Here is a 12,751-nt window from a genome sequence, read left to right on the forward strand (position 1 = left end):
TACTGTATTTTGAATAGTAATTTATCTGTGTGAAGAGTAGTACGTCAAGTGGATTTTTGTGACTGTATGTATATTTTGAAATGGACTGGGTAGGAAAAGGATGACAGTGTGTGGATGTTAAAAGGTGTCCCAAGTTTGTCCAGAAGATAAACTCTCACCATTTGAGTTTTCAAAATCAGATATTGCTTTTGGTAAAATTTCATAGGCATTAAAGCAGGACTTGCAATTTTTCTTTATTTTACTTCAGCTTTATTTAGCTCCTCTCTGTTGAGGCTTCACATGCTGGAGAGATCTGCCAAGTTTGTTCTTGGTTCCTACTTTGTTGGGGGCCGGGGGGAATGAGTGGTGACCACCACCCATCTGTGGCACCACAGTAGGAATTTTCCCATGGTAAACCGGGGCTCTTGTTTCTCCTTCTCACCTGAAAAATGAAGTGGTGAACGTGGCAATGATCATACTTAAGTGTCTGTGGTGCTGCTCAGATGGGAAATTAGCAAGCCAGTAACAGGGAGAGGTCGTTAAGATGAACTAGGGTGGTGGGAGAGGATATCGTGGAGTGTGAGATAATATGCTTTCTTATCACTTACAGGGCATCTGGCAGGGTAGGTTTACCTGCTGGTCTGTGTTATGCCTTGGTAAGAGGATCCTACTATTCATTGATCAGTAGAAGGCAATTAGAGGTATGATTCTTGTTTGGATGGTAGTAACTCTGTGAAGTCCCACAGCTATAGGTCTCCTAAAAATGAACCTCAAAAAATCCCTCTGTGGTGTACAACAGTGTTGATACTGTGCAGGTTTGGGTGATTTTGGTTTGGTTTGGTTTTTTTTTTTCCTTTCTTGGTTCATTAATAAGTGACTTATGTGTGGGATATGGGCATCCCTTTGCATCTGCTTTTGCTACATTCACACCACTCATTGTCACACAGGGCTTCCAAGGTGGTAACAGCAGTGGGAGATGCCTGTGTCCAAGGGAAGGTGCTCAGGCACTGTTCTTCCTTCCATCTCTGTCTGTCTCACTGTCCTTATTTCAGCTGAGATAGTTAATTTTCTCCATAGTAGCTGGTATGGGGCTATGTTTTGAATTTGTGCTGAAAAGTGTTGATAATACAGAGATGTTTTTGTTACTGCTGAGCAGCGCTTACATAGAACCAAGGCTTTTTCTGCTTCTCACACCATCCCACCAGCAGGATGGCTAGGAGTGCACAAGAAGTTGGGAGGAGGCACAGCCAGGACAGTTGACCCAACTGACCCAAGGGATATTCCATATCATATGACATCATGCTCAGCAGATAAGGGGCTTGGGAAAGAGGAAGGAGAGGGGAGGGATATTTGAAGTGATGACATTTATCTTCCCCAAGTAACCATTACGCGTGATGGAGCCCTGCTTTCCTGGAGATGGCTGAACACCTGCCCATGGGAAGTGGTGAATGAATTCCTTGTGTTGCTTTGCTTGCGTGCGTGGTTTTTGCTTTACCTATTAAACTGTTTCTATCTCAGCTCCTGAGTTTTCTCACTTTTACCCTCTCCCCCCATCCCACCGGTGGAGGGGAGTAAGCAAGCAGCTGCATGGTGTTTGGCTGCCAGCTGGGGTTAAACCACGACACCCAGTTCTGGTACCTCCATCATGCAACCTTCCCTCCTTACCCAGGCTCTTGGTTCCCAACTCACCTGAGCAATTTAGCTAGTGCTCCTTTCTCCTTTCCTCCTGTCCCAGTATGGCCAAGCTGACTGTTTTCTTCTCCGTTAGTACCAGGAGTCACCAGGTGGTGCTATTTCCCAATTAAATGCCCTCCTTTGCACTGCAGCACAGTCCAGCCCTTAGAGCGGGGTTTTACAGTGTTTGGTTTTGTGATGGAACATTTTTTTGGTGGGCAGCTGTGTCAGGTAGTGAGGGGTCTTGCTTCTTGCCATGTATTCAATCTTGAGTCAGCTTTTTTTTGAAGCAGAGTTGTTCCCTGTGACTTAATCGGCGAGTGCCTTGTTCAACATTGAGGTCCTGGAAAGGCCGGGCTGCTTCTACTCAGCTTGTGACCACACTGTTGTACTCAAAAGCCTCTTTACTGCAAAGTATAAGTAAGTTTCACTAAGGATGACCTCAGACTTTGCACTGTTGGTTTCCCCCCATCTAGTGGGAGGTTTTTTTGCAGGTTCCTTGGCATCTGCTGCTACTCCAAAGGAGATTTGTGTGTCTGTGTGTAACTGTGTGACTGCTCCCTGGAAGGTGCTCCTCTTGTTTCTCCTTTCATCCCCTCATCTTATTAGTCAGCTAGATTAATACCACCTTATTCACAGCTGCTTTTTATAGAGATCATGCTCTCACTTGAAACTGTAGAGGCAGTTCAGAACAGGAGTTCAGCATCTTAAGCGAATAGCAAATGCCCCCAAAACCCACAAATTGAGATGAAGGAATGCAAATAAACCCCAAGTTCTCATCTTCCTTTTCACCAGGCTAAGCACTTGTTCCTCTGCAGCAGTCCATACCACATGCTGTCAAGGGCATAAGAAATTGATTGATTGAGATTCTGCTCTTTGATTTTAGTTTAGAATCGTCCATTTCTTTCAGCAGTTCAGGTATTGTTCTGAAGTTGGTAACTTATGTGGAGAGGGGAAGGAAATGTGTAAGAAAAGACACAGAATTAGCTGGAAAATTGATGTGGGGAAGCAGTTTCTAAATAATATTAATAATGATTGAAAACTCTTATCTTTGCCATCCACACTCATGCTAGCATGGCAGTGTGGTTAGCTTGCACTCTGTACGATAAGATGCAGTGATTAAGCATATATATTTGAATTCATGTATGGGTTTGGGGTTTTTTTTGACCAAAGTAGATGAGCTTTAAAAACTGCAAAATTGGGCATTCTGGGCTAGGCTGGCTGTGGTATTAATTTGTTGTTGTTATTATCTTTTATATATTCTGCAATATTGCTGTTCTTGGGTCATGTTGAAGAGCTAGGAACTGAGGTAGCTGGAGTACTGACCCATAGGCTATGTTTTCTTCATCAGTCACATTTCTGTTTTGCCTTACGATTTTATTTATTTATTTTTACTGCATTGGAGTTGTTTTAAAGAATAGTTATTTGAAGGAAGCTTCTTTGTTCTCACTTTCCCTCCGCAGCCCTCTGTCTCATAAATAAAGATCACTTTATATTCCCATGCCAACTTTGCACACAAAAGAGAGTTGGCGGGTCATGGAAGAGCAGCACAGTTTGTAAGCTCTGGGTGAGTAAATGTGCAGCAGCCACGTGGGCCACTTTGTGATTTCTTGGATTGTAGATAGTTTAACTGACTGCTAATCCTGCCACCCATTGCTACTGTGGTGTAAAACAAGGATTTGTTCCTTACTGCTGACTTAATGCCATGTCATTCACTGGACTATGTACGAAGGAAAGAGGGCTCCCTTTCTGACGAGGTCATCTTTCCAGGACCATCTTGCCTTCTTTCAAGGTGATAATGTTCCTTCTCTCGAGACCCCACATTTAGAGAAACCTTTCCACACTTGGAGTCAAATCTTCATCTGAAGTTAGTGGACTGTCTACTAGCTGCCAGATGAGAGAGTGTACTTTGGGTGAATCCTTTTGAAAACCAAGTGTTTGGGGAAGAAAGAGGAGGGAAGATACAGCTGGTCCACTCATCTTGGAGTTCTTCAGGCTGTAACTCTTCGTGCCTTCAGCTCAGCATGAAGAGCTTGAGATTGGAACCCTAGTTATGATATCAGGATAATGCCAAGTATCTTGGAAACACTCTAGGAGAGGCTTTGGTTTCATCTAATATTACAGATACAAAGATATGAACGTCTCTAGGAAAGTTATTTTATTGTTTACATTAGCTACTATACAAACATTAGTTGCTCTTCAGTCTCTCTCATTTCTGGCCAGGCACATTGCTTTGCTAGGATGATAAAGTGCTTTTGGCCATCTATGCTTTGTACTGGGGTCTCTGGGCATATCTGACAAAAGTAGGTAGGTGGAGAGATTGTAACTAATATTGCAGTTTGGGGTGGGGGAGGGCTGGAAATACTCTTTTTTTGTCTATTGGAGTGGAAAAAAAAGCCATTAGGAATATTCAGGTGGTATTGAAAAGGTATATAAACACCAAACAAATGAACTCGGCACTTGACTGTCTCTCAAAGCACTTAAATGGTTCTTTGTTACTGTACTTTCTGAACACTTTACAATTATCACTGATTTAAATCCTCATAATTCTGTTACAAAGTAAAATCAAGTAATTATTCTTTTCATTTAACAACCAGAGAGCTGAGAATGATAGAGCCAAGAATTTTTGTGCCAAATGCAGTCCTTGCAACCCTATGAGGAAGGATTGTGTTCTAACAGGACTGACATGGTTGGGGGCAGAAAAATGTCTCTGAGAACAAGCGGTGCACTCCCTACATGTAGAAGGAATTAGAATTAATCTATTTCTAATGTGCACCATAGGAAAAAGCCTTATTCTGTTGCTAATTCATGCTCTGCAACACCAATGTTGGCCCGAAATTACATTAGCAATTACAAATTATGTGTAGGGTGTTTTACTGTGGGAGAATTGACACAAACCATCCTAGCGTTATGGGAGTAATATACTAACTGAGTTAAAAGATACCAATATTACCACATATTATGAGTTTAAAGAAGGGCATGCGTGGTTCCTACTGCAGAATAATCTTCCCCCTAAAACTGCAGTTGCATCAAGATCCGTGTGTTTGTGCTGGGATCTTGGGGAACTTGGTTCCAGTATTCAATGGGAGTGTTGCTATTTGTTTGGCAAGCACCCTTCACTTGGGAAAGTGTGTGATATGCATTGGCACTCCTGGGGGACAACTCTGCTTCCAGTTCTTCTGTTTGAAAAATTTGCTCTGCGACTGCGTTTCCCCAAGGCCTTTGTAGAAACTCTTTGTACATCACTGGTGGCATAAGGCCGCGTCTGATGTCGTTTGGAGCTCTTGTTGCAGAAGTACGTTGCCAGGCTTGGCAACGAAGAAAGTCAAATGATTAAAGGTGGTGGTGAGGCGGTAGGGAGGAAAAACACAACAGACCTGTTGTGTGGTAGCGGGCCTGTCAGGGAGTCGAAAAATTGTGCTGCCGCTTTGGGGAGCAGGTGTGCCCCTGGGCCAGTTATGTAGCTCTGGAAGGGGTATCCCAGCAAATCAACAGGAAAAGGATCTTCTCTAAGAATCATGTTGCTCACAGAGGAAATAATCTATTTCTCATTGCACAGGGCTGTAGTGAAAATTGGAATTTATAAAAATTATTTCTGTTCCGAATGAGGTGCGTGTTCTTTTGACCGCAGAAGCGAGGCTTCAGAGCACCTCAGCCTGCGTCCCGCTGGCCCAGGCTGAAGCCTCAGGCCTCAGTCTTGTGTTTTTGTGTTGGCAAAGTTTTGTGTTGGCGAAGCGGCTGAGAGCCGATGTGTCAAAGGGCTGCTCTCGTATTTTCATCTGCGCGCTTGTACAGTGTTGAGATTTGCTCACTTGATACGTCTTGCAGATGGAAAAGCTGAATACAGCAAGAAGCTATCTGCACTTCTTCCTAGACACCACTCCGCAGTGCGTGACTGCGTTTTCGCTGGGACAAGCCTGACACTTGGCGGATCCAGTTCGGTCCCAGGGGTGTCTCTGAACCTAGGCCTCCTGAAAGGTATTTCTCCTTACAGCAGTGTCTTCAGACGAGTAAGTGATACCCAAATAGAGGGAAGGACAAAGGATGTGTTTAACGTTAGCAAAAGTTTATTGGGTAGAGTGATTCTTGGATTAAAATACTGCCCTTGGAAACTGTGATCAGGAGTCTGTTGTGCATAACTCTTCCTTGTATGTTCATACAGTTGATAAAAATCCAAAGCCAGTTTCAGATGCTCGTCAAGCTGCCTGCCACAGCCTTCCAGAGCAGCTGTAACTGGATTAGTAAGACATGGAAAGTATTGCAATGCTGCCTGCATCTGATCGTATGAGTAATGATTAAAATGTTAATGGTAGGCATAGAGAACTAAAGCAGGCTGCAAATTGCAAAGCTTTATTTTGTTGTTCAGCTCGTTGTTTTTTTGCCTCCTATTGGAATTCAAAAGACAGCCTTAATCCTCTACTCAACCTTACCACATCTCGTGCCTTTGGGTTAAGGACAGGCATCTCTGAAAAACATCAGAGATGCAGGTTGGATATCTCAGTGCTGCATGCCAGACCTTGCCCAAGGAGTGACATTCCTCCTAGATACCAGGCTTGACCAGAGCTGAGCGTGCACTTCTGCAAAAGCTCAGCGATACTTTACGGTGCAGGCCTAGCGATTTGTTTGATGATAGCTAATAAAATGCTAACCGTTTAGTAGCACTGCAATGTGATTATGCTGCTGTGAATTTTCAAATTCCATCAAAGTCCTGCTGAGGATAATGGGAATGGACCAGGGGAATTCAGCTGTAAATCAAAAACTAAAGCGTGGCCAATTCTGACAGTGGAAAGAACGGCTATTTTAATGTGCAGAAGCTGAACTGCCAAGTCAAAACCAGCTGCGCTTTACAGACCTACTAGAATGAAAGGTCTCTCTGCATTTGCAATTTTTGTAAGACTCTGATTATTTTTCTTTCCCTAAAGTTTAAACTGTGTCTTTCTACCTCAGATTTGCCTGGCCAGTTTTAGAGATTTTGAGCGCCTTTTTTTTTAAAATAAAAATATCAAATGCATTGATGATAAAGGGCAGTCTTCTGCTTTTTGGCAGCTTCATACCAATTCAGATGTTTTCATCTGTACGTCTTAATTGCTCCCAACAATGAAAGTTCTGCACTGGGCAAGGCAAGGACCTCTCCTTCCTATCTGCTGTAGCACCGGCGGGAGTCAAATTGGTGTAACAAAGAGGAGAATTTTAGCTTGGGAAATCTTGAGCATAAACTGGCTCCTCTGTTATTTTTCAGTTAGTAATGAGCCAGCCAAGAAGTTTGTCTGGTGGCATGAATATGTGACAGAAAGCCAGGAATTGTTGCTTCTCTCAATAATTGGGAACAGTCAGCTTCCTCTCTGAACAGATCCTCTTCCAGGAGAGTGGGACAACTTTTTCACTGTGCCCTTGTTCTGTATGTTTGATTGAGCCTTTTTTTTTTTTTTTTTTTTTTTTTTTTAATCCCCTGTCTGTGTCTGAAAGATGACACAAGGCAGCATGATCTCCCTGGGAGGTGCACTGAGAAGATCATTAGTCAGCCAAATTTGACCACAGTTGTTTCTGGTGCATGGACTTATTGCACCTCTTGATGCTCACCTGTCTTGAGAAAGCTACAAAACTGCTTGCTGATAAGATCCAGTATTGTCTTCTGCCTGGAATCCGGGTTTTCATCGGTGTGAGCATCTTTTCAATTCCAGCTGTGTGCCTGATGAAGAAGCTACACCACGAGAAGCTGCCAGGGGGTTGCACAAATCAATCCTGACTGTGTTGGTCGCACTCTTTTTCTCTTGATCAGAAACCCTCAGAGGAGGGGCCGAGCTGCCAAATGCTTGTGGTGCCTTTGCCATTAGGGTGGTTAGCAGGAAGCTTTTGGGGAGCCCCAGCCCAAAGCGGCTCTGAGGGACAGATACATTGCTGCTGTGAGCTGCAGGGGAGTCCTGCCAAGTTTGGAAGATGTTAGCCATGGGATTGGTTTCTTGCTTATGGGAAAGGACACAGAGTTGTCACTTCCAAATGTTTCTAATATTATTGTTGAAATAGCATCTACTTTACCTGCTTTTTTTGAGCTCTTGGTGTTAATACCCTCCAGGTTGCTAGAGCATGATCGTTCTTCTGCTGATATGTAAGACTAATGCATGTTACACTCAGTCAGTTTTAATGAGACCTCTGCCTGTACACGTCCCAGTGAATCTTAGCTATTACAAAAAATGTTTTGGACAGACAGACATTTTTAATTTGTAAAATTTATGCAAATTGAAATACTATGGATTGAGTCCTGGCTTTGTCTAAGTCAATGAGAGAACTTTCATCCTTCCAAAGGAGCCATGTGTTGGATCTCTATTTTATAGAGATCAGTTCTCCTTTACTCTTCAGTGCAGATTTTTTTGGCACCCGTCTCCAGGGTATCTCAACCCTCTTTTAAAGCTGAAATGGGAAGTTAGTCATGAGATCTGTGGCGGATTTTAAACCAGATGTTCTTTTTTTTTTTTTTTCTCTTATTTTGCAAGTGGGAGGACAGAAAGCAGTTTCTTCAGTATGTTTGTTCTTAGTGTGCCATTTCCCTGTGTGAAATGCCATCTAGTATTCTGGGTTTATATGCATTTTCAAAATTCTAGAGTAATAAAAGGATTTTCATGGTTTGTCTAATTTGACATATATTTAAAAAGCCCTCTGTGTTAACATAGCACAGAAAGGTTCTGTGTAGTCAAGAATAAAAAAGCTGTTGCAGCAGTGTGCATAATTATAGGGCTGCTGTTTAGTCATCAGTCACGATACGTGTGAATTTTTTTGTGAATTCAACATTTATTCCATTTCAGATGTAACAAGAATTTGCATGAAGAGTTTAGTTTGCTCAGCACAATAGGGCTTGACCCATCTGAATCTATTAAAAGCTGTTATAATATCAAGACTAAAGACTAACATCCTAATCAAGGACGTGTTTACAGGGTAGTATAGTGCCATTCAATTTGGCAAAGTGCTTGGAGGACTGAGCCATGTGGTTGTGCAAAGGTATAAGTGAGACATCCAGATTTAAATTAAAGATCTAAATTTTTCTGCCAGGATGCACATGTCTGGAACAGGGGATGTGCTGCCTATTTATAATGGGAAAATGGTTTTCTTTTTTAATATATTGCTCATAGTGAACTTCTGCCTTTTTTTTTTTTTTTTTTTAATCTTCCTCTATGCTGCTGCAAATCAGCCAGAAGAAATCAGCAGCTCAGTTGTTTGCCTGCAAATTAGTTGCCAGCATCCTGTAATTCTGCTGGCTTGAAATACAGTCTCATCTCCTTTACAGTAATGTGAGCTGAGAAGAGCCAAGTGGGGTGGTTCTCCGCGAGCAGGAGTGTGGGTGGAAGCACTGTTTTTTTGTGGCATGCTGCTCTCCATTGTGGTGCTTTTAAAATCCTCTTGCCTAAATCTGTGGGTAAGGGATTTTGGAGGAATAGAGAATGTCTTTTCAGGGTTAAAGGGTAAAGATCAGTAATTGGCCATGCTTGCATTGGTTCCTTGTATTTATCAGAAACATCTGATACAGCTTCAGATTTCCATATCCATTTTGCTGACCAGTGGGAGATTCTGAAGTTGTAGCTACTTCTTCTGGTGAACTAATAGTGCTTCACTTACTGTTTCACATTACGTTTCTACTCCTTTCCTTCCGCCCTATCTTTTTTGCTTATATCGGTACAATGCAGTTTATAACCAACCTTTTGTAAATGTACTATGAGGCTTATGAAGAAGAAAGGAGAAAAGCAAAATGTGCAATTGGTCCCATGAGTGACTCATCAAATGCATCATGAACATCTTGGTTCAGAATAATTATTTTATATTTTTTCCTTTCTTGCCCCTCCTTTCATGGAATGGTATACTCTTGATCGTGATGAGTCAATTAGTATAGTGTGGAAACCTTTGGATTTTCCGTGGATGAGGCTTTTTCTGAAGAATTACAGGATCTGTTCCTTAAAGTGTGACATAACTCCTGAGGACACATGTTCTCAGTTTCTGAAACGGCCAATTCACTCAGCTCAATACTGCTGTGACCTTTTACAGAAGCTGAACTTTTTTCCTTGGTGTATGTTATATGTACACCAACATGGAATAAAACAAACAAACAAAAATGGATCAGAGGGTGTAAAAAGCTGATGAAAAGCAGAACTTTGAGAACTGAAAAATTGTCATGTGCATGCATGCATGTTACCCAGGCATGTGGCTTGACAAATCTCTTATAATCCTTTGAAGAAAAAGGAACAAAACAAGGATGATCATCCCCATCAGTTGTTAGAAAAATGGGTGTGTGTAGAGGAAAACCATATAACAAAGGGCAAAGCGGATGGCAGCAAGAAAGCTTTGTACAGCCTTAGCAAGGAGATCTAATTAAATCCATCACTAAGAAGTGAATGCCTTTTCTACTTCTTTGACCATGCTTTCCTTGACTTCTGTGGGATTGACCTGAAAGATAGTTACCTGTTGTCAGTAAAGATCAGCTCTGATTAGTGGTAAAAGATTTCTACTAAGCTTTCAGATTGTATAATGTTCATATACCATGATTTGCTTTGCTTTCAGGCAGGTGAGCGTCTAATTCGATGGGTGTGGGTACGGGACATAGACTGAAAATTGTCTATGTAGTTTTAAATCCCACAATGGAATGATAATCACTGCCTTAAGTAGGAAGCTTTTTCTTTTTTTACTACCTTCCCCTCTGTGCTCTAATTGCATTCTGGTAGCTGGCTGCTTATGTCCTCCAGGCAACAAAACAGAAGCTGGGAGTGGTTGTTTCAACTGAACCCCTTGGTGCAATAAATTGCCTGGCTCTTGGAAAGCACCGGCCACTGGCTGCAACAGTGGCCGTCCAAGACAGGTTCATTTGTGGTCCAAGTCCATTGGTTTCACTGGAGTTACACCAGGGGTAAATTTAGCCCTCTCAGAAGTCCAAGCAACCCCAGGAACAAAGTGTAAGACTGCCTTTAAGCTGTTTGAGGGCTCTCGGTGTGCCTGAGTTTAGCCGTGCTTGTTGCGAGACATGCAAGGGCAATAGCAACTTATAAAGTTTATTTAACGCTACCATGAAATGTTAGTAAGATCCACGAACTGCAAGATGAAGAAGTAGGAACTTCCAAGAAAATGAGCTAAGCTTTAATCAGCACTTGTGGATGTCACGTCCCAGCCAGAGACCAGGCTGCTCTTGCTCGGGCACTGTAATTGCAGTTGCCCTTCTGGGTGACCTGAAGGAGGTACACGAAACTAAAGCATCATCGGGTCATGGGGGGCCAATGTCAAGTTTCAAACATGGCAGCAGAAACTCTGCCCCTGCAAGAGGGAAGTGTAATTCCTTGAGCCTAGCAGGTCGTAGTTCTGATTTTTCCACAATGTTTAAAATCCAGAATAATGATTTGATCCTCGGTTTCTGCACAGAGGACTTTTTTTTTTTTTTTTTTTTTTTTTTTTAATGTGTTCTGCCATCCTGGTCTAGTAATTATACAGAGATGTCAGCTGGAATCGATAATGAAGGCAAAATTTGGGAATAGCAACAGGATGTGTTGCTGCTATCGATCAAAGGCTATGGGGCTGGTTTTAAACACTGCTCCTCACTTTGATCTTTTTTTTCCTATTGATTGAACACAGTAGATAAACAACCATCTGTGTAGTATGAGCATTTATTAAGGCTTTTAGGCTGACTAAGGACAGCGTTGAATTAAATATGAGAGTTTAAATGATGGTTTTCTAATAAATGCTGTCTATAAAGACTTCATTTGCAGTGGCAATATAGTTTCATTTAAACATGGTAAAAGGAATTCTTAACTGTGGGCATTCTTTTTCCTTAATATTCAAAAAGAAGATAAAATATTGCAAAATTACAGGAAAAGTAATGTGGTTTTTTTTAATATGTAGTTATGAGTGTAATGCTCTCAACAAACTGTATTCTCTTCTCTTGGCACTTTTCAAGAAGTTTATGTAAATTAGTCAAGTGTCTTCAAATGTGGATTCAAATAGAACTGCCAGGTGCAATCTGCAATCACTTCCAATGAAATTAATAGAAAACTTTCCATTGACTTTTTAATGAGTTAGATTGGACCCTGGGCTGCCATTGTTGATGTCTTGGAAAGGTCAGGATCGATTTCCTGGCATCCTTTTTGTCTCTAAGGAGGCTCTCTGCAATTCTATGGGAGACATAGTGATATTGCTATTCCTGTTCCTTGATAATTCTCTGTATAATTTATGTTCTTATACCTACCATCCAAGGCTTCGTGGAATAGCAGAGACAAACTGAAAAATGCAACTTCTTGGGGAAGTTGTTCATAACTTAAATGCCTAAAATAGTATTTCTGGGTAATGTCAAGCTTTTCTCCCACACCCCAGAGTTCATTTTGAATTTTATTCTAGTACTGTACTGCTGTTATTTTTCCTTACTGATTTGGGGGGAGGGGAGGTAAAAAAAGACTGTTCCTGCAAGTGGAATCAGCATGCCACATTGCAGTGTAGAGAGCAAGTTGTGTCGCATTTAAAGTAATGCTGTTTCACCGCAGTCCACTAACCCAACTTGCACAGGAATAGTTGCACATCTTTGGGGATCCAACTCTTTGGATTCCTGCATTTTCAACTCCACCTGAAGCCTCTGTGAAGTTTCCAGCAAGCAGGCTTGTTTGTCTTGCTATGGAAAGGTTAGTTCAACTAAGTTAGTGCTGTCAGTGTACTGAAAGATTGGTGTTAGTAATCTGTTTTGGAAGAATGCTCGGGCTGCCCTTGCAACAGGTCTGGATGAAATTGTTTCTCTAGTTTTGCTGGATAGTGCACCATGTGTTTGAAAGCGCAGGATTTCCTTGTACAAGTAAATGGTTATGCTTGAAGTACTGCATTTCTTGAAACAGGAATATAAAATCCACCCCAAAAACTCCAAGGTTTGGAGGGAAAGGAGTGTCGGGAAGGAGACCAGGGAGTTCCATTCACAGTACTGACATTTGAGAAAGATAATCCATGCACTTGCTTTTCTTTTGAAATGTTTAACCTGCCTCACTTGCCAGTAGAGAGATTTAATTTCACAGATTAATATTTGACTATTTCTTGAGGTGAAGTATTGATATCTAGGGTCTCCTGAACTCACTGTCATGCTTTCCTTTAT

At 41.8% G+C, this 12,751-nt stretch overlaps 1 protein-coding gene across 5 annotated transcripts in view; it reads left to right on the forward strand.

Annotated features, from left to right (window-relative positions):
• The window catches only part of RAB31 (RAB31, member RAS oncogene family), a 69,221-nt gene that overhangs the window by 15,704 nt on the left and 40,766 nt on the right, over positions 1-12,751 (forward strand). Inside the window, exon 2 of one of the 5 annotated variants that reach the window (XM_075744468.1) lies at positions 12,181-12,293. The exons of the other annotated variants lie outside the window; for them this stretch is intronic. The gene's annotated coding sequence lies outside the window, so the exon portion shown is untranslated. The remainder of the gene's footprint in view (positions 1-12,180; positions 12,294-12,751) is intronic. 5 annotated transcript variants of the gene reach the window in all.

The sequence above is a fragment of the Balearica regulorum genome, chromosome 2 (genome assembly GCF_011004875.1).
Source record: "Balearica regulorum gibbericeps isolate bBalReg1 chromosome 2, bBalReg1.pri, whole genome shotgun sequence".
Classification (NCBI taxonomy): domain Eukaryota; kingdom Metazoa; phylum Chordata; class Aves; order Gruiformes; family Gruidae; genus Balearica; species Balearica regulorum.